Raw genomic sequence first — 19,625 nt, forward strand, 5'->3', positions numbered from 1 at the left:
GCTAGGCCTACTCCTTGTGGATGTCATGCCTTGGTTCTGTCTAGGGGTAGGGGAAGCATTGTGCTGAGTTTTATGATGATAATTGTTTTGTATCAGTTTGATGCTTCTTTGGTTGTTTATGTGTAGATATGTTCGTGGATTCGACGGGCTGAGTCGCCCTATCCCGTGGTCGCCAATGAGAGCGGAATTTAGGAGACGGCAAGTGCTTAAAAATAGCTAAAAATTATGAAGATCAAGGGAAAAATATTCACTGTCAAAGGCGGCGGCTCGATCTAGGACGATTTTAAGCGCCAAAGTGCTTTAAAGGCGCCCAAGCGACACTTGGTGATTTTTCATAATTTTTCAGACAGTCGTGCGGGTTGACACAAGCTACTGGCCAATGCGGGATGCTAAGCGGGACACCCAGGATTTTTCAGAGCTCGATTCCGAGTCCGGACGGGGGAAAGGCCACAAACCGGTCAAGATTTGAAAAGGTGGACATGAGTTTGGCCAAGTGGGCATGACCCTTGGGAGCCCAACTTAAAATGTCACATGAAACTTTGGGAGAGAGAGATGAAAAAAAATCGTGATGAAGATGAAGAATACGTGATCAGGAATGGCGCCGATTTTTGCGCTCAATGTTGATCATGGCTCCTCCCTGCCTGCAAACAACCCCCCTATCTGACATTGGCCCTTGCCTACACTCCGTATGCTGATCATATCGCCACCCTTCGCCCGTGGAATGGTGGCCTGGTTTGGAATTTCTGATTCTAGTCTTTCTCTCTCCTCCCTCTCTCTCTTCTAAAGGCAAGATCATGTGGGGAGAAGAAGGAAGAAGAAAGAATGATGGAGGCTTGTCCGGCATGGACCGGATTGCTACACGGGCTGAGAATGGTGATTTGTGATGTTGCTGGACATGAAGTGTTGCTGTTTTCCAAATCTACAGCCATGGACACAAAACCCGAAACACGCGTTTAAGCGGTAAACTAAAAAATTACAAAGAAAATTTAGTGTTTTATGCTTTTGATTGATGGAATGCCGTTCATATGGACTAAGATTTGATTATGTTGCTGATTCTTCTGAGTTCTTACTGTTTATAACTAGAAATTATGAAAAACATGCATTTCATGGCTCGAAATAATGTCAAGAAACCCGAAAACCATGAAAAATGGGGAAAAACAAGGGTTTTGGGCGTATAAATGGGGAAAACCGTCGATACACATCAACTAATCTTTCAATTTTGTTGCAAATGAACTAAGGGCCACAGCCCACAAACTGGTTTTCATTTTCAGCAATTTAAAAAATACAAGAAAATGAAGAAAATGGGGGAAAATGATAAAAAAACCATGAAAAATAGGGGAAAAAGACATTTGGGGCTACGAAAAATATAGAAAAAATAGGATTTATGTTTGTTGATGTATAGCAAGGCTGGGGCATGAAGTTATGCTTCAGTTCAGCCTTGTTTATATGTTTTAGTGCGTGTTTCCTTCCTTTCTCCATATAAAATGACAAGGAAACCCTAAAAGAAATGAATGCAATGATGCACTATCAACGGGGAAGGGTAGAGTTGTGGAAAAAATGGTTAAATGCCGCTGAGCATGAGGAATAATTTGCTGATTTTATATGCATTGCATCTAGGACGGAATAATAATGATAAAAATTAAAACCTAGTAGCACGAAGATCACTTCGGTGCTAGGTGTTGCAGCGAAGCACAAAGCGGTTAGAAAGAAAAGCATGAAAGAGATGTTTTGCACTTACACGCTGCTGGTTTTTTAAAATGTTTGAGCACTAGGCATCCACCTCTTTGCATGATCATTTAGAGGAAATTAAAAGTATCAGAGTTAGCTCCTGGATATGCATAGCAATTGTCTTCAGTAGGCCTTTGACCCACCGTTGAGAGCGTGAGGTTCCTATGTTGTAGGCTAGTCGTGGGATCATAAAGGGGAAGTCAAGTGAGGGAATGGTACATTCCTGGATACGTTTATTTGGTACCTTGAGCGACGTTTGTGCGAAATGTTTAAATGTTGAGCGACGCATCGAGGGGCCAATCCCCGAGGTGTAGGAGAGTCGCAGAGGGTTGACGGCATTCAGCCGTAGGAGGAACCCCATGTGTATGTGATTCGAGCCTATTTGGCTATGTGAAAGGGACTCCCTCTGAGGAGTAATATTGGGTTAGGATCAGTTGGACTACAACGTACTACAAACGCAATGTTTAGGAAGGCAGAGATTTTGATAGACGCTCCTGGCCGCGAGGCCGAGGGGTTGTCTTGCGCATAGTGACGAGGTCCGGCTAGTGCATGAGCCAGTGCCGGCCCGTTTTTAGGTCCATCACTGCCTTCCAGAATCATCTTCATGATTTCATTGAGGTGTATCTTGATGATTTTTGTGTCTATAGTTTGATCCGTGTGGTGAGCACTGGGGACACCTAGAGCAATGTTTTGATAGATGCCGCGAGTATGGGATTTCTCTCAACCCCAACCAATGTGTCTTTGGCGTGTCTCATCAGGAGTTCTTTTGGGCCATATTGTCTCGACACAAGGGATTGTAACAGACCTGGCGAAGATTGAGAAGATTGTCGCCTTGATAGCACCAACAAACCTCAAGCAATTGAGAGGATTTCTTGGCCATGTGGGTTATTACAAAAGATTTATTGCACATTTTGCAACCAAGGCAGCTCCTCTGCACAAGCTCCTAAGGAAAGATGCAGATTTCCTTTGGACTAATGACTGTGAAGAAGCCTTTAATACCCTAAAACAATGCCTTATTAAAGCACCTATCTTGCAGCCTCCTGACTGGACGAAGGAGTTCCATGTGCACACAGATGCATCAGTTGAAGGACTAGGCGTTGTCCTATGTCAAAAGGGCACCTCTAAATTAGATCAACCCATTTATTATGCAAGCCGGAAGGTCACTGATAGGGAATGGAACTACACAGTGACAGAGCTTGAGTGCTTGGCAATGGTGTTTGTACTGGTGAAGTTTCGACACTATCTAATGTCAACACATTTCAAGTTCTACATGGATCATGAAGCCCTGTCCTTCTTGATGAAGAAAGCAAATGTTAAAGGATGACTGATGAGATGGTTACTCCTATTCCACGAGTTCGATTTTGAAGTGGTCACTAAGCTTGGCTGTTCCCATGTCCTAGTTGATCATCTATCACGGATCCCTCAAACAGAAGAAGAGGAACAGGATGATCCAGACCTTCCTAATGCTTCCTTGTTTCTAGTTGAAACAGTTACTCCCTGGTATGCAGACATAGCCAACCTTCTAGCAACTCAATAGTATTCTCATGGTATCTCAAGCCATGAGAAGAAGAAGCTTCTGTTAGAATTAGCCCCCTACACTTTGCTAGGCGGTGCACTATACAAGAGAGGCAAAGATGAAGTATTGCGAAGATGTGTTGCAGGGGATGAAATTGGCATAGTATTGAAAGCATGCCATGATGAACCATGTGGTGGACACTTCGCAGGAGAAGCGACGGCTAGGAAGGCTCTGTTAGCAGGATACTGGTGGCCGACCCTCCACAAGGATGCATATGACTACTGTAAGAGATGTGATGCTTGTCAGCAAACAGGGAAACCCACCAAAACAAGTGCCATGCCACTATAACCCATTCTTCCCTTAAAGCCGTTCGAGAAGTGGGGGATTGATTTTGTGGGTCCCATTGATCCACCCACCAGATGAAAGTAGAACATATATATCTTAGTATGTACAGATTATGTCACAAAGTGGTGTGAAGCTAAAGCTCTAAAGCGGGACGATGGTAACAACGTAGCCCTGTTCATGTACGAGAATATTATCACCCGTTTTGGCAGTTTCCTCGAGTTGGTAAGTGACAGAGGTACTCATTTCCTTAGCAAAATTATGGAGGAGCTGACAGAGCTATATAAGATCTGTAAGTCCACTCCCTATTACCCCAGAGCCAATGGCTAAGTTGAAGTCACCAATTGCATCCTTTGCTCTATTCTGACAAGAACGATTACCGCACATCGTCGTGACTGGGACGATCGACTTACAGAGGCCCTCTGGGCATACAGAACTTCCCATAAGGCAGCTATAGGATAAACCCCTTTCCAACTAGTATATGGTACAGAAGCCGTCTTCCCTGTTGAACTGGAATTGCCCTCTTTGCGAGTGGCAGTTAAAGAACGCTTGGGAGATGATGAGTCACTGCAACACCGCCTCTTGCACTTGGAATGCTTGGATGAGATACGGCGGATGGCCCTACAGTGCATGGAAATCACTCAAGCGCGATGCAAAGCCTATCATGACAGTTTCATCAAGCACAAGGAGTTTCAAGAAGGTGATCTTGCCATGGCCTATGATTCAAGATTTGGCAAGTTTCCTGGCAAGCTTCAACAACGGTGGATGGGCCCGTACAAGACACTTGCTGTCAATCCTAATGGCTCTGTTCAGGTGCAGACTGTTGATGCCTCTTATGATCCCTTCGTGATCAATGGCTATCGTCTGAAAAAGTACTTCCCTCCCTGGGGATCTTGATAATCACAGTCGACTTACCCTTTCCCTTTTGGGCATCACAATGTCCTTCTTGTCGTGCTTCTGATAGCCCTTATGATTCTCCTCATGAGGCGGTCTCGTTCTGCTAACCCCTCGCAGAAACATCTCAACCCGACCTTGTTCTCTTCTCGTCTGATCCAACAACGGTGGTGAGGTTGGTTGTGACACATGGTATTTCTACCATTTTCTTTTTTAAACGAAAAAAAATGAAAAAAAAAGGAAACAAAACTGTTATGGGAGAAAATGAAGAAATTCCCTGTCATAACAAGCCTCGTTTCGAGAAAAGGTGGAAACACCCTTGGGCGAGAAGCTGACTGTGGAAAAGGTGGTAACGCCCTGCAATTCAGGGTAGCTGACTCATCAGCAGAACCTTTCAAGCACGTAATTTGAAGCAACCTCCCTTAGTGTGCGGTCTCTGCAATATCAGTCAGTCTCTCCTTTTTTTAACAGACGACTTTTCTTACAAATCATTGAAGTATGAGATTTGTAGAAATCAAATGAGAGATGAGATGTGTGAATGGAGTGTTGCATCTATGGAATGGGCCTCTCAATGCACAACGCACGATCTGTTCTTGTGCACTGCACCAGAAGGCTCCCTTGCCTTCCTTCTTGCACTGTATGCTGGCACAGGGTGGGATGCACAGTTGCACCATTAAATGCGCACAAGGTATAACGCCTTGTGCAAAGTGACAGTGAGGATTACATCAATGGGTTTCAGGAATGGGCTACCCTCTGTATCTTTCAACACAGCGTAAGACAGAGGGTGGGCTGAGTGTGGCTGGTGTTTCTCCAATCAATTATTGAGAGGTGAGGATTGAGGGACGTTACGACCATTGGAGTCAGGTACATTTCTGTTTCCCTATGCACCCACGGGCTGGGTCTCTACCATCAGCACAGGACACGTCACTTTGTTCTGTACACTGCACTGCAAGGCTCCCTGTCCTTTCTCCTTGCACTTATGCAAGACGGGGTTGGACACACTGATGCACTATCAATTGTGCACCCTAGCATACTCCCTCTACACCATTCCTTTGTCGATTCCTCAACTGGGTGTGAGATCTGGGTTTTCATCATTATTTCCTCGAGTGATGTTAGTAATGGAGCGAGTGACTGCTCTTTCATTCCATTTGCGTGATTGTGATTGAGTGCAATATCCCTCGTCTTCATCGACGAATTTCCTGCGATTCCTTCAACCAGCTATCTCCTTGGGTGTTGCCGTGTGGTCCTTGCCACGAAGCACGAAGGACATGTGCCGTGAAGACACCTGGGTACCTCCTGTAGCCGACAACAATACAAGACGCAATCTCGATAGTCGACATTCCTCCTCGGCAATATGGGCCAAGTTTTTCTAACCCTACACCTTCTGTTTCTCAGTGACAGTCATGTCTTAAGTGTGGGGATGTTCATGGTTGGTCTGATGTGTGGTCTTAGGACCTTGATGTTCGGTTTACCCTTCCTGCTAAGGTTTTAAGTACGAGGACGCGTCCTTGCATGTTTATGTTGCATACCCCCATGCATATACCCAGTTATGATCATGCATCTATGCCATAAATTTATTTTACCATGATGAGTCCCTTCCCCACTCTTTCGTTCTATTTCACTCTGTCCCTGGAGCTGTTCTTTGACCGTTTTTCTTTATCCTTTGTTTTGTGATTTTTTCATGTGAACGCGCCCTACATTCACTGAAAATCACATCTAACCTTACAGCCTTGTTCATCTCTTTGAACTACCCATTTTTCCTTTTTACCAACCCCTATTCCGACAGAAGGTTCTAAAGTTATTAATTTTTGAAGCAATTTCCATAAATTAGACGATTTTCCATGTGAACGCATCTTTATTGCTTCAGAACCTTGATTTGATGTGCTAGCCATGTCCTACCCATTCTCCTGATATTTTTTCTTTTTACTCTGTGTCATTCCGATGCACAGTTGGTCCGTTATTAATTTTTACGGATTTTCGGGTCCTTTTCATGCCTATTTTTTACATTTTTCAATGTGAACTTGCCATATTTTCACCGGAATTCCTATTTAATTTGGCAACCGTGTCCGGCCAACCTTTTCCCCACTTTTTCCTTTTTCCTCCCTCCTCTTTCGACTGCCATATTTTTAGTTATTAATTTTTTCGAGTGTTTTCGACTGTGTTTTTTGTGTTTTTCCCATATGAACCTCTCTCAATTTCTCCCAAACTGAGTTTTGATGCGTCAACTTTGTGAATCCATTTCTTTCAAACATTTTTCCTTTTTACCGTCCTTTATTCCGGTGCACGGTTCTTCCCATCTTAATTTTTGGGTTTTTTCATGTGAATGCGTCCTATCTCGATTGGAATTGTGTTTTGCCATGATAGCGTTGTTGGACACATTATTCTGCATATTTTTCCTTCTTTCGGCACTTCATTCCGATGCTCGGATTTTTCGATATTAATACACGTATGTGTTTTCGAGTTTTTTTTACATATTTTCCATGTGAACACCCTGATTTTGCCCCGAAACTCGTGTCGTATTTTTCTATCATCTTCCCCTCGTCTCTCGGCACATTTTTGCTCTTTATGGTTTTTCGATCCGACATACGGTTTGAGTTTTATTAAAATTTCTTCCTTTTTGCTGTGTGGCTGTGTTTCTCATGTCGCGTATGAATGCGCTTGTTTTTGGTTTTACGCGCCTCGAGATGCCTCATGGCGTTTGTGGCTCGCATGTTGCCGTCCTTGCCCCGTTTGATCCCACGGATGTAAATTTTTTTTACTCTGGAGATGCGTTCCTTTTTTTTTACATCCCTAACCAATTTCTCTTTAAGTCATTTTGGTGCGTTCACACGCAGTCATCCTTCGTTGTTCACACACAGCTCGGGTACCGCCTTTTAATTTTCACACCCGAAAATAATAATAATAATAATAATATATAAACAAAACACAAAAATACACATAAAACACAAAAAACTCCAAAAATCCATTAAAATTCATTTAAAATCCAAAAAAAATTTGAAAAGTTTCCTAAAATTTTCTAATATTGCTGAAATAATTTGGAATATTTTCTTAAGTGGGAATTCAAGAAAATAAATTGTAGAAAATTTAAAACTTCAAAATTCCTTCACAAATACATGTAAAATAAGTAAAATTCATTAAAAATGGATAAAAATTCAAAATTATTTTCAAAAAAAATCCAAAATTTTCCACAAACCCCCTTGCTTCTTTTGCCAATAATTTCTTAATATAAAATGCTTCTAATAATTGCTAAAGTATTATTTGAAGTCAAAACCCTAAATTTAATACTTCACCTTATGAAAATTTATTTTAAATTCTAAAAATCAGTTGAAAAATCATGGATAAATTAAAACACATTGTTGACACTTTTTGGATTGTTGAAATTCCACGCTTACACTTCACAACATATTCATGTATCCTATATCTCGATTTAATTATTTAAATAAAAACAGAAATAAAAAAAACAAAATAAATAAAACCAAACACTATACAAAATACAAATACACCTTTTAAAAAAATTAATAATAATAATAATAAAATCAAACTAACACAAAAATACTAAGGTGCTTTATTTTTTCCAGTCAATGGTGTCTGTTTTTTTTACTGGATTCATTGTCTTTGGGACTACTCAGTGCACCTTCAATTTATTGCATACACACCCCTACCATGTATTTATTTTTTTAAGATTTTTTTATTTTCATTATCCGTTAACCACAGTTAATTGCTAAAATGAACTATATTCATCCACTTTTTCATGTGCACTCGCGCTAAACACACAGTTTCTAATAATTAAAAATCAACCAGCTGTTCACTTTGCACGCGCTACGCGCGCTTCAGAGGCACCTTAATTTTTATTAAAAATGAACCAACCGTCACAAAAAAGCACGCGTTGGCAAAAAAGCGCTCCACATCACCATTAATTTCTAATTAATGAATTTGCATCTAGAGACCCCAGTCTGGGAATCGCAGTCCAGGTTTCGTTAACGCACAGTTTCACCCTAATAAATTGCAATTAAAATTTTAAGAAGGAACCGTCGTTTTCTTATTAAGGTTTATAACCTAATAAAATTTCACCCATTGTTAATAATTTCTTAAAATGAACCCTTCATTAAAATCATTTTCCCTCACTACACTTTTTTTCCTTTTTTTTAATAAAGACGCTTCGTGGGATGGACGCGTAAAGTCCTCTTAGCTGAGATTGTTGGTCAAAGTTATGGTTAGGTCCTGATTAGATTTTTATGGTCTTATGGTTTGCCTATGTGCTACGATTACAGGTATAATTTGTAGTTTTTTCTCTTTCTTGCCTGATACGGGGTTTTGGGTGACTGCTTGTTGCATCGCATGAAGTTTCGATCGCATATGTGTAGAGGTCATGCCGATTTTTTTCAAGGATGTGGGTTGTTTGGGGTGGTAAATTGGTTAGTTATGTCTATGTGTGTGTGTACTTCTTTTGATTGATTTCTTTTTAATAGCTCTTTGGTTGTTTTGCAGGCATTCTTTGTGATTGTTTGTGTTGTGGTGTGTGCGTTTTCCATCTGAATGGCGCCTCACACTCCTCCTCCTATCTAGTATGTCCCGCTGATCAGTAGGGATTATTCTTCCCTACTGGCTTTTGAGCCTATAGCGAAAGCAAAACTTGCAACTTTCGTGGCTGCTTCATTTCCATTGATTCCAGATGATCCATCCCTGTGTGATGAGTTTCTTGCATCATACAGTAAGAAGTCGGGCCTGGTTCATGGTGCTTTCACGGTGTTGACACCCCGAGGGTTAGGAAAGGCTTTGTCTCTTCCCTACAAAGGAGAGCCCTTTGTTACAGCCAGACAATTATTCTCTAATGATGAGATTTTTAAGTTGTTACAAAAGCGGACCAAAGAGATTCTGGATGTCAAGAAAGTGATAAAAACTTCAGGAGTATCTTTTTCCATGATCACTGATCCTCTTTGGAAGTTAGTTTGCCAGTTCCTCCAAGACAGGTTTATGCTTACCAAAATACCATCTCATTATTTGTCCAAAGAGCTCTTCACAGCTTCCAAGATGGTGTTAAAAGGGGTAGCCATTGATTGGAGTACTTACCTGCTTTTATAAAGATGGACCAACATTTTGTCAAAGTAACCAGAGGAAATGTCATAAATGTCACTTATGGTTCCTACTTATATGCTTTCTTGACATACTTAGGCCTTAAGAAGGGTGTGCTACCACCTCCTCCATCCGATCCAATACCTCCCCCTCCTCATTCAGAAGAGTCAGAACCTATTGACATAGAGGATCTTGATTCCCCTCCTCCATTGGTCATTCAGCGGAAGCACTTGAAGCGTGTGGCAAATAAAACTCCCTCAGTCCTTCCTTCAGTCACAATTCCTGCTACATCTAGCAGTGACCTCTCTGCCTACCTCACATGCAATAATTTGTTCAGGGCACATAGGGAGGGTTCTTTGGAAATATAAGTCCCTTCACTGAATAGTTTAGTGTCAGAAGATACCATTCCATTCCTTTGTAATGACATCCAAAGTTCAAGACAGCTTGTGTTCAACAGCTATATGCTTCTTTTTATAAAGAACTGATGCAGTCCAAAGACCGGTTGCATAAGGCAACCTCAGAGTTAGCCTCTGTTGAAGACACTCTTGCAGATCTGTTTAAGCAGATGGAGTAGCAGACCCACAGGATTGAGACCCAGAGAGAAGAAATATCTTCTTTGAAGATTCAGTTAGCACAAGCTCAGTCAAAGGTCACTAGAGACTCAAAGGAGAAAGAGAGAATGTCCAAAGAAGCTTAAGAGTTTCAGACTCTTTTAGATGCGAAATTGTCAGCTTTATAGACTGCTCATAATACAGTGGAATCACAAGCTTCCCAGATTAAGCAATTGCAAGACCAACTGACGCAGTCACAGTCCATTCCTCCAAGCCCCAATGTTCCTATGATTCCTTCTATCTCTAAGTAAGACTTGGCAGTTCTCCAGAGACAGGCCACATTATGTCCATTGTTTCAAGATAAAGTGAAAAGATTGTAGTCTAGGATGGATTTGTTATGGTCTACATTTGAGCACTTTCAGGAGTATGTTCCTCCGGACCATTCTTTATTTGTCCACTATCAGTTGCAGAAGTTGGCATTCTATATGAAGCTTCCAACAATGGATCTTCCTCTTCTAGAGGATGGTTGGAGTGGGGCTTGGTCTTCTGATTTGCTGATAGAAGTGGTCCGTATGGAATCTGTGACGACGAATACCATGTTGTTGTCTTACATGTATCTACGAGGTGATCTGTTGATTTCAGATGATGTAGATCTGGCCTGATATGTGGGGGATCTGGTTTTGTAAGCTGTTTTGTATGTCAACTATTTGGAGTTAAGGATAGATGATATGTTCCAATGTTATTCTTCAAAAGTGGCTATTTGCCCTGACAATTCATGGCATTCAATGATTGATTCTGTGGTCGTGAATCAACGTTAGAATACAGCTTCTAACCAAGTGAGGGTAGATCTCCTAGCTTATCTTTCCAAAAACCTTCCATTTGATTCATCATTTTTTGATGCCTATTAGAGAATATCTGTTTTAGGTCCCTATTCTCTTAGCCTATTATACTACCAACAAATGGCTCATCGATATAATACTTATCTTTCCCTTTATCAAACCAACTCAGTAGCTATCTTACCTCTTCTTTTCCAACCTCAGGGTTTTCCTCAAATTCCTATATTTACCTATTGTTCTTTCATTGAAGATCGAGTTTTTTCCCCTTCTCTGCCATGCCCTTCTCCATCTATCCATATAACTTCTACTTTTCTTGTTTATCAATTGACACCTTTCCTAACTGATTCACTTAAATTTTCAGCCATTACTTTTTTATCTTATTCCTCCTTTTATGATTTTTCCTACCCATCTCTTCATCCTCTTTTACTTATTCCACTTCCATCTCCTGCCACTTCTATTTCTCAACCCCCTCAGTTGGTTAGTGAGTATGAAGGATTTGATCAGCAGATTCCAAGAAGAAGAGGATGGAGCTTGACTGATTCTCTCACAGGACCACAGATTAACTGGCCATTAATTCCAGGGGATTGGACTACTGCTAGTCAAGCATACCAGAATTACCTTCAAGGTCAATAATAACCTTGACGGGCACCACATGCCCTAGGATGCATCCATGTTTCACCTAGAATTAGCACTTAAGGGGGTTCAATTAGAGACGATACAATCTGTATTGTTCAAAGACTATGCAGAGTTTGTCTAGTTGTTCCCTCCAACTTGAGTGAACACATAGATTGTCAATGAACACTTCTAGTTCTCTTGCCTAAGCATATCCTTGAAGATGGTACATATGAGCCTGTTCCAAGTGTGATGCTCTAGCCCTCGAATACCCCCGTAGGGCCCTCTCTTGAACCCGTCTAGGCTCTAGTGAAGCACTAGACCCATTCCCCAACATAGCCATATCACCAACTCAATACATCACGGGACACCCCAACGTGACACAAAATGTGACATGGATCACAACATGCTCACTTGTTTGTAGAATGGCCCATCTTGAGGATAGCACGTTATATTCACATCAAGAAAGTATGTACATTGTAGCCGGAGGCACAGCAAGGGACCTTGTCAATGGGTGAAGGGTGGAGCTATCAACGAGCATCAACATGACTCAACACCGTGGGATGAGGGAGTACAAGCTGTTGGAACTTGGATGATGTATTTGTCAATCCTCAGGGCATGACTATGTAGACAAAGACACCCCACTCAGTATAGCGAATGCGGTCTTATGCCTGTCATTAGGTTGCACTTGCACCTGATTGTAACCTGAGAAGCTATCTAGAAAACTGTAGGCTTCTTTGCCAGCCACTCTCTTGAGCATATACTTAGTGTAAGGTAGTGAATAATTGTCTCTCTTTATAGCAGCCTTAACTTTTTTATAATTGATACACACTCTGATTTTTTCATTCTTTTTTAGGACAATTGCGATGGGTGAAACCCAGTTTGTGTGCTTAATTTCATAGATGAATCAAGTTATTAACAACTTGTCTATCTCCTACTTGGCTGCATGAGTATGCTTGGGATTCATTGGATATGGTCGTTGCTTGGTTGACTGGCATTGCATCTAGTGTCATGGGAATATTATGAGCCACTACACTTGGATCTACTCCTTTCAGCTCGTCGAGGGACCAAGTGAATATATCTATGTACTATTGTAGGAGTGCAATGAGATTTTCTTCTTCCTGCTCTGTAGAGGGAGCTCACGCTCAACCGCCAAGACCCACAAACCGCTTATTGTTTCAAGCATTTCAAGTGAGCTCTAATAGCTATCTCTCACCTAGTCAATGCACCGTCGATCCTACGAGTGTAGTGAGCTTACCTTGATGCCGAAATGAGTTGCCTCCTCTCTTGCGCACTCCGGTAGCTCCACGATCCAAGTGCAAGCTTCAAGCAAGCTCCATCCTCAAGCTCCACGCTCCAAGCTCCATAGCCATGAGCAAGAGAAGAGAAGAGAAGAGAAGAGAAGAGAAGGAGAGAGGGGAAGATGTAGAGCTTCTCCTCCCCAGTCCCTCACCCTCACACACTCACTCCCCCTCACACTCTCACACTCCCTCTCTCAAGCACAAGCTCAAGCAAGCAAGAAGAAGAAGAGGACAACCACTTTTGGCCACACACAAGAATAAGCTTCTCATTCACTTTTCAACTTTATATACAAAACCCTAAATCTCTTTTGGGTGGTTATCCCCTTATCCCCTTTTTTACATGGCCGGCCATGGTCTAGGCCCTTTTTCCCATTGTCCTCCTATCTTCCTAGCTTCCTTCCTACTGCCCATCTACCTTTACAAATTGCATGGGTGAGAGCCCGGCGCTCTTTAAATTAAATCATGATGCGCTTGCGCTCTTTTACAAAAGTATTGACTTGTGCTTTTTCTTGTGCGTATTTTTCCTTTATTTAGGACTTTTCTGCACTTCTTATGTTTCCATATTTTTCATGTCGCACCTTCGTCTTCCGTTTACTTTTGCCTTGGCATTTGTCTTCTACTTTAGATTTTCGAGATTTTCCACCTTGTTAGTCTGATGGTTTCACCTTGTTCGTTTGACGGTTAACATTACCCCCCTCCTAGACGAGTGCCAGTCCCATGGCACTCACCATCGTAGGTAGCAGGCTTTGGCCTGCACTGAAGATGTGGGTGGAAGGGACATCGGTGGTTGCCGTGAAGGAGTGTGGGTGGTGGTGTGGAGGAAGGTCATTGGGGGCACGTTGGTGGCCTAGGTGGCTGGTGGTAGGGTTGTTGGAGTTGGTGGTAGAGATGTTCTCTGTTGGGGATTTCACTGATGTGGCCAGCACAAGTGTTGGTTTGTTGGGGATTCTACACATGACGATTCTTGGCGGGCTTGCAGGATGATAAAGGATAAGAATTCAGAGGTGAGTGTCGATAAAGAGTGAACGACACTTTCATTGGAGTCTTCAATACCTGCGATTGAAAACCTCTCATATGTGGTCTCTCCCTAGGGGTAGTGCTAGTCTTCTTTATCGTGCACAAGACGTAGTTCAATTAGTTTGGGAGACAGGTCGAACTCTAAGTAAGCTGAGAGTATTGTCCTGCACTTGAGAGCCCAAACTGTGTATATATTTTGGTGCAGATATTATGTGAGTGCTCGTGCATACTTAGATATTACGTAGTTAGAAGACTGCGGGCTGGTTTCTCGTAATAGCCTGTGGGTGGGTGAAGCAAAGTTGTCCATGTTGAGAAGAAGTACACATGAACGTGTATGAGACATTCTTTGCGTTGTGACTGCACGACGTAGCATAATTGAACACAGGGGCACTGCACTTTTGGTAGCTGGTAGCTATTGGACCTGCGTGATGAGGACAATGTACTTTTCATGGCCATTCGTGTGGTGCTTACCACGATTGATTGCAATGGTATTAAGGCAGAGTACAGGAGGGAATCGTGCGAATGGGTCAGGGTGACAGGTCTAACCATAGGTGAGACAAGCTCCCTAGGTATATCCTACCCTTGATGTGCCCTGAACAATTGTGGGTAATGTTAAATGGCTAGGGGACTAGGGACGAAGCCAGCCGACCAAGGTCACTAGATGTACCTAATTTGAGGACCCTTAGGTGCTGTGATGTGATCGTGGGTGCTTCTTATCTTTTCTTTCTTTTCTTTTCTTTTTTTCTTTTTCGTTTTCTTTTTGTTTTCTTTTTCTTGTTTTTTTTTGGACTTTCCTGAGTACAACCATTGCAATATGTTGAGGCTATCAGCCTTTCAATGGGTTGGGAAATGTCAAGCTTCGAAGGCTCAGAAAATGGATATTACAGCGATGAGTGTGTCTTAGCCTTGTTGTTGGAGAAGCAGTTGTTGAGATGGGGAGATACACTTGAGATTTTGCAACCCTCATTGAAACGTGCGATGTTGGTACAATTGAGGTAAGAGCTGCCGTGAGTGCCCGGTGTAGAGTGTAACCCATAAAGAGAAAGTGGTTATGATCATGCTTTGGGCTATGCGATGTGGGTGATCAGCAAGGGTGATTTTCGCTTTCGATAGTGTGGCTTTGTCATGGCTCTTCGTGGGGTTGGTGGTCTTGTGGTGTCTTGGGTATTGAACACTTTCGCACAAAGACCTACGTCATCCTGCATCCACTTGTCACTTCATGAGAGTACATGCACGGCACATGCTGCAACTATAGTAAACCAGTGCAATGCAATGAGACATCACTTATTTGAATTCCATGGTGTTGACTTAGATACTTATCACCTGTGCTTGATTATCTTTTTCTTTTGCTAAAGCCGTGAAATATATTAAATGCAGATATGAAAAGTTTGTACAATTGGGGAACCTATCAGCACTTAACCATTTAGAGACAAAAATTCATGGCCACGTAGCATTTGATAAGCCTTTTATACAACATGGGGATACTCTATTTGTACGAGGCTGTGAGAAATGCGGGATCTAGAGCATGGCAGTGAGTTATGGTGGATGAAAGGAGAAGTGTGAACTCATGATGGAGAAGACAAAGACACTGTTTGTTACACAAGTGAATTAGGTTCCAAGATTGAGACTTGGACTCATAAACACAATCTTGTGTATGTGGACAATGACATTGACACTTCACTGAAATGAAAAGAGTACTATCATTGCTTTTAAGAAAAGGAAGCAAGTACAATGCTTTATAGGAAAGTAGGAAACTGCAGTAGGCAGCATTGTGCATATGGGATAAGTTAGCCTGCATATCCTTGACCCTGAAGCTCCATACAAAGAGGCTGTTTAGTGAGTGTGATTGCTGATTCTCAACACCCCTCCTCAATCACAACTAAAAAGGCACAAAGTGTGTAGAGACTGTAATGAGAACCACCTGCAAAGTGTGGGCACACCACAAACATGGTAGACACCAGAGGCTGTCCCAGAAAAGGCTAAGTGTGGGCACCAAAACATGATGGACATCCAGAGGCTGTAACAGGGGCCTCACAAAGTGTACAGGGACTGTAATGCCAAGTTACATGAGGAGTTTACAATGCTTATGGCAGGAAGCATTAGGGCAAGGAAATACAAGGCTTTTAAAACAGTCTATCAGAGTTATGAGAGTAGAAGGACTGATGAGTCTTGTCCTTCCGATCCTGGTGGTCTTCATCTTCTTCTTCCTTTGCTCCATTTTCTTCTTCTTCTTTGACTGCTACTAGATAGGCCTTTTGGGATCTCTTTCTTGTGTGGCAGAACTTCTCGGTGTGTCCGATCCTTTTGCAAAAGTCACAAAAGAGCTGATCCTTCTTGCCTTTGTACCTGTTGCCAACATATAATGCATGCTCATCTCTAGAGGTACTTGGTTCTTCCTTAGTTTTTAGTTTCTTTTCTTCTTCTAACAGTGATGCCTGGATATCAACAAGTTCAGGATTTGGCATGTTGATTAAAGTTGTTGATACATTATTATATTCAGGAGGCAAACTCTGAAGTAGAACACCGATGCAAACATCTTCATCCATTTTAATGTTGATTCCTGCAAGTTGGGTTAGGAGTCCTTCCATGTAATTGAGATGTGTGGCAAGTGATGTGCTGGACTTCATTTCAAGCCTGAAGAACTCAATCAGGAGACCATACTTTGATGATTTAGATTGTGCACCGAACAGGGTGTCAAGTCTTTTCCATGTATCCTGTGAGGTCTCACAGTTATCCACATGATGGATATAACTGTTGTCTAGCTCCAGTTTGATAATGGGCTAGGCTCTGTCATCATTCTTTTGCCAAGTAGTTGCAAGGTCCGTGTCCCGAGGTTTCTTCTCTTTGCCATTTGTGATGGTCCAGAGACCCTTTTTCATCAAGATGAGCTTGATGTGTGTTTGCCAGGTGTGAAACCCAGCTCCTTTGAATCGAGCATTTGGAGAGTCTTTTCCCATGTTGAGGTTGCAAGATCAGCAGCAAATCAATACCAGAATTCTGAGATTTTATCAGTAGAAGAGCAGAATGCAGTGTGTCAAGGGACACAATTAGTGACAGTGTGAAAACACACTATGTCAGTGTTGGTGTTGAGCTTGATTCTTCTTGTTCGGGATCGTTCGGTCGTTCTTCAATCTTCTCAGGTCCTTCCCCTCCTTGATTTGATGCTGGGTTAATGGATTAGAGTGACAGAGGCTTGGGTTGAGTGTTAGGAGCGAGAAAAAACTGAGGAAAAAAAAGCTTGGGAAATTTTGGCTATGGTGGAATTAGGGTTTCTGAGACAGGGGCCTGGTTTTTCTCAGATTGCAGGAGCTATACTTGATCATTTTCAAAAAATTTTACATGTCTAGGAAGCTGACTTCATGGGCTATCAAAGCCCTATGAAAATCGTTAAGATCGTGGACTGTATGAAGCACACAGGGCACTCGATCAGATTCGGCACAGTTCAGGACAGGTTTTCGCGATTTCCGTAATGCCGGGGTCAGGGCGCAGCAATGTGATCGATTTTTGTGCCAGGATGAAGTGCCTTGAGTAGAAGAACAACCCCCTAGAAGGAATCAAGAGCTGAAATGGTCTGGTTGAGAAGTTATTGAAGCTCCAAGTGAGGTAGGTTGTGTCTGGCTATGGCAGACACAGAGCAGAGATTGAGAATTTTCACAATGCTGAGCTTCAGATAGCCAGATGTCATGGATTGATGTGATATAGGGAAGCTTTGTGAGTTGGGGAATACTTTTCCAGAAGGAATCTCCAAGAGATTTGACCTGTGGAGTGAGATATAAGTAGCTCAATCTGACAGGACTGCTGGCTATGGCTGCCATGGAAGCTTCAGTGAGAGTAGAGTTGGGAGATGAAGTCATGAGCTGACATTGAGCTAGATTGAGGTTGAGAGGAATCAAGAGAGGCTGGAGAAGCAATGCCATGCCCAACTGGGCTCTGATACCATGTGAGAAATGTGGGATCTAGAGCATGGTAGTGAGTTATGGTGGATGAAAGGAGAAGTGTGAACTCATGATGGAGAAGACAAAGACACTATTTGTTACACAAGTGAATTAGGTTCCAAGATTGAGAGTTGGACTCATAAACACAATCTTGTGTACGTGGACAATGACATTGACACTTCACTGAAATGAAAAGAGTACTATCATTGCTTTTAAGAAAAGGAAGCAAGTACAATGCTTTATAGGAAAGTAGGAAACTGCAGTAGGCACCATTGTGCATATGGGATAAGTTAGCCTGCATATCCTTGACCCTGAAGCTCCATACAAAGAGGCTGTTTAGTGAGTGTGATTGCTGATTCTCAACAGAGGCAAGGCGATTCCGGGTGGTGGGCAACTGAGGCTTTGCTGGTGAGGGGATCCTGTGAGGCTGGGCAGGGAAGATGTCGGCCGGGACCTGAATGGTGTAGTCCCTGGCCGCAACCGTTTCTAGAATGCTTTTGAACAATGCATCAAATTCCTGCTTGTCTCGAGCTGCCCTCTCCTCTTTCAAGCACCTGGTGCCCAAGCATCTGGTGGGAGCCCGCACGACCAGTGTTGCCATGCCCTATGTGCTCCCTTGAGCTTCTATTCCCTTGGCGTGGGGATTTTTTGGCCTACGTCTGGGGCGGTGTCGCTTGGAGCCTCATTTCTTTGCATATCTTTTAAGGGTAGGTGCATAGCATTCTGGCGGAGAAGCTTGTGCTGCATGCTCCCTCCGACAGTGAATAGAATCCTTGCAAGCCAGCTGCACTGGGTGCTTCATGTCGGCTACTGTGGGGGGACCTACAAATTGTGAACCAAGGATTATGCCCTGAGGTAGGATAAAACTATTTGCATGGAAGGGATTATCCAGTGGGTTATCTAGTGGATATGACGAGGAGGGGTGAGGTGAGGCATGCATCATTTGTTGTAGAGGGACAGCCCCCTATTGATGTTCGTTTTGCCTCTAGCCATTAGCAGATCTTGGCTTATGCTAAGTTGCATGGAGTGTTTTTCATGGAGTAGAGCAGGGCTCATCCCTGGAAGGATAGATTGAAAAAGGGGAAAGGTGTATAGAAAGGGATGGTGCCCCATCTACACCATCAGAGATGTTGGTCAGAGCTTTGTATGGCGGTAATGAGGGTTGCATGCCCTCCTCCTAGAGGTGCGAATGGTCACACGACTTCTAAATGTGTGGTGAGAGGAGGACCTGAGGAGCTCAACCTTCTCCCTGCACTTGACTATCATGTCTTATGTGTATTGATATTATCTACACAGGGTCACAAAATTCATTGTGTATTTATGTACATGTTTACGAATCCATGTCACTTCACGAGGATAAAAACCAATTGTAAAACTCCGGATTGTATTGGAGTGTGGCACATGCATCCAATACTCGTGGCAGCTTACTCAATCATGATAGATATTTTGCAGCATCGAGTAGCATGGTGCCTTGTCCGAGTCTACTGGCAACATGTAACTCCTCCTCAGTGAGAACCTTATTAGTTAGAGAGTTCTCTTGGCTAGTTCTAGCTAAGTTCATACCTCGAATGGGAGTCAGCACTCGAAAGGAAGTTGGTGCCACATAAGTTGGGTCTCTTTGAGATCGCCATTTGGCCAATCACTCCTTTGAAACTGTCATAATTTGGGCTCCTAGTTCGGCCATTGCAACATGGTTTTCAAACCAAGGTTTTTCAAATTGACTTCGACCCTTTGATTGTCGCTTTAGTTTCTCTATCTCTAAGAGATTTGGTTGGCAAAGCACATCATTGAATGTTACAGTTAAGTGTAGTTCGTCGGCT

This window comes from Lygodium microphyllum, chromosome 27 (assembly GCF_053477565.2).
Source record: "Lygodium microphyllum isolate KBCC chromosome 27, Lygodium_microphyllum_v1.1.10, whole genome shotgun sequence".
In the NCBI taxonomy this organism is placed as follows: Eukaryota; Viridiplantae; Streptophyta; class Polypodiopsida; order Schizaeales; family Lygodiaceae; genus Lygodium; species Lygodium microphyllum.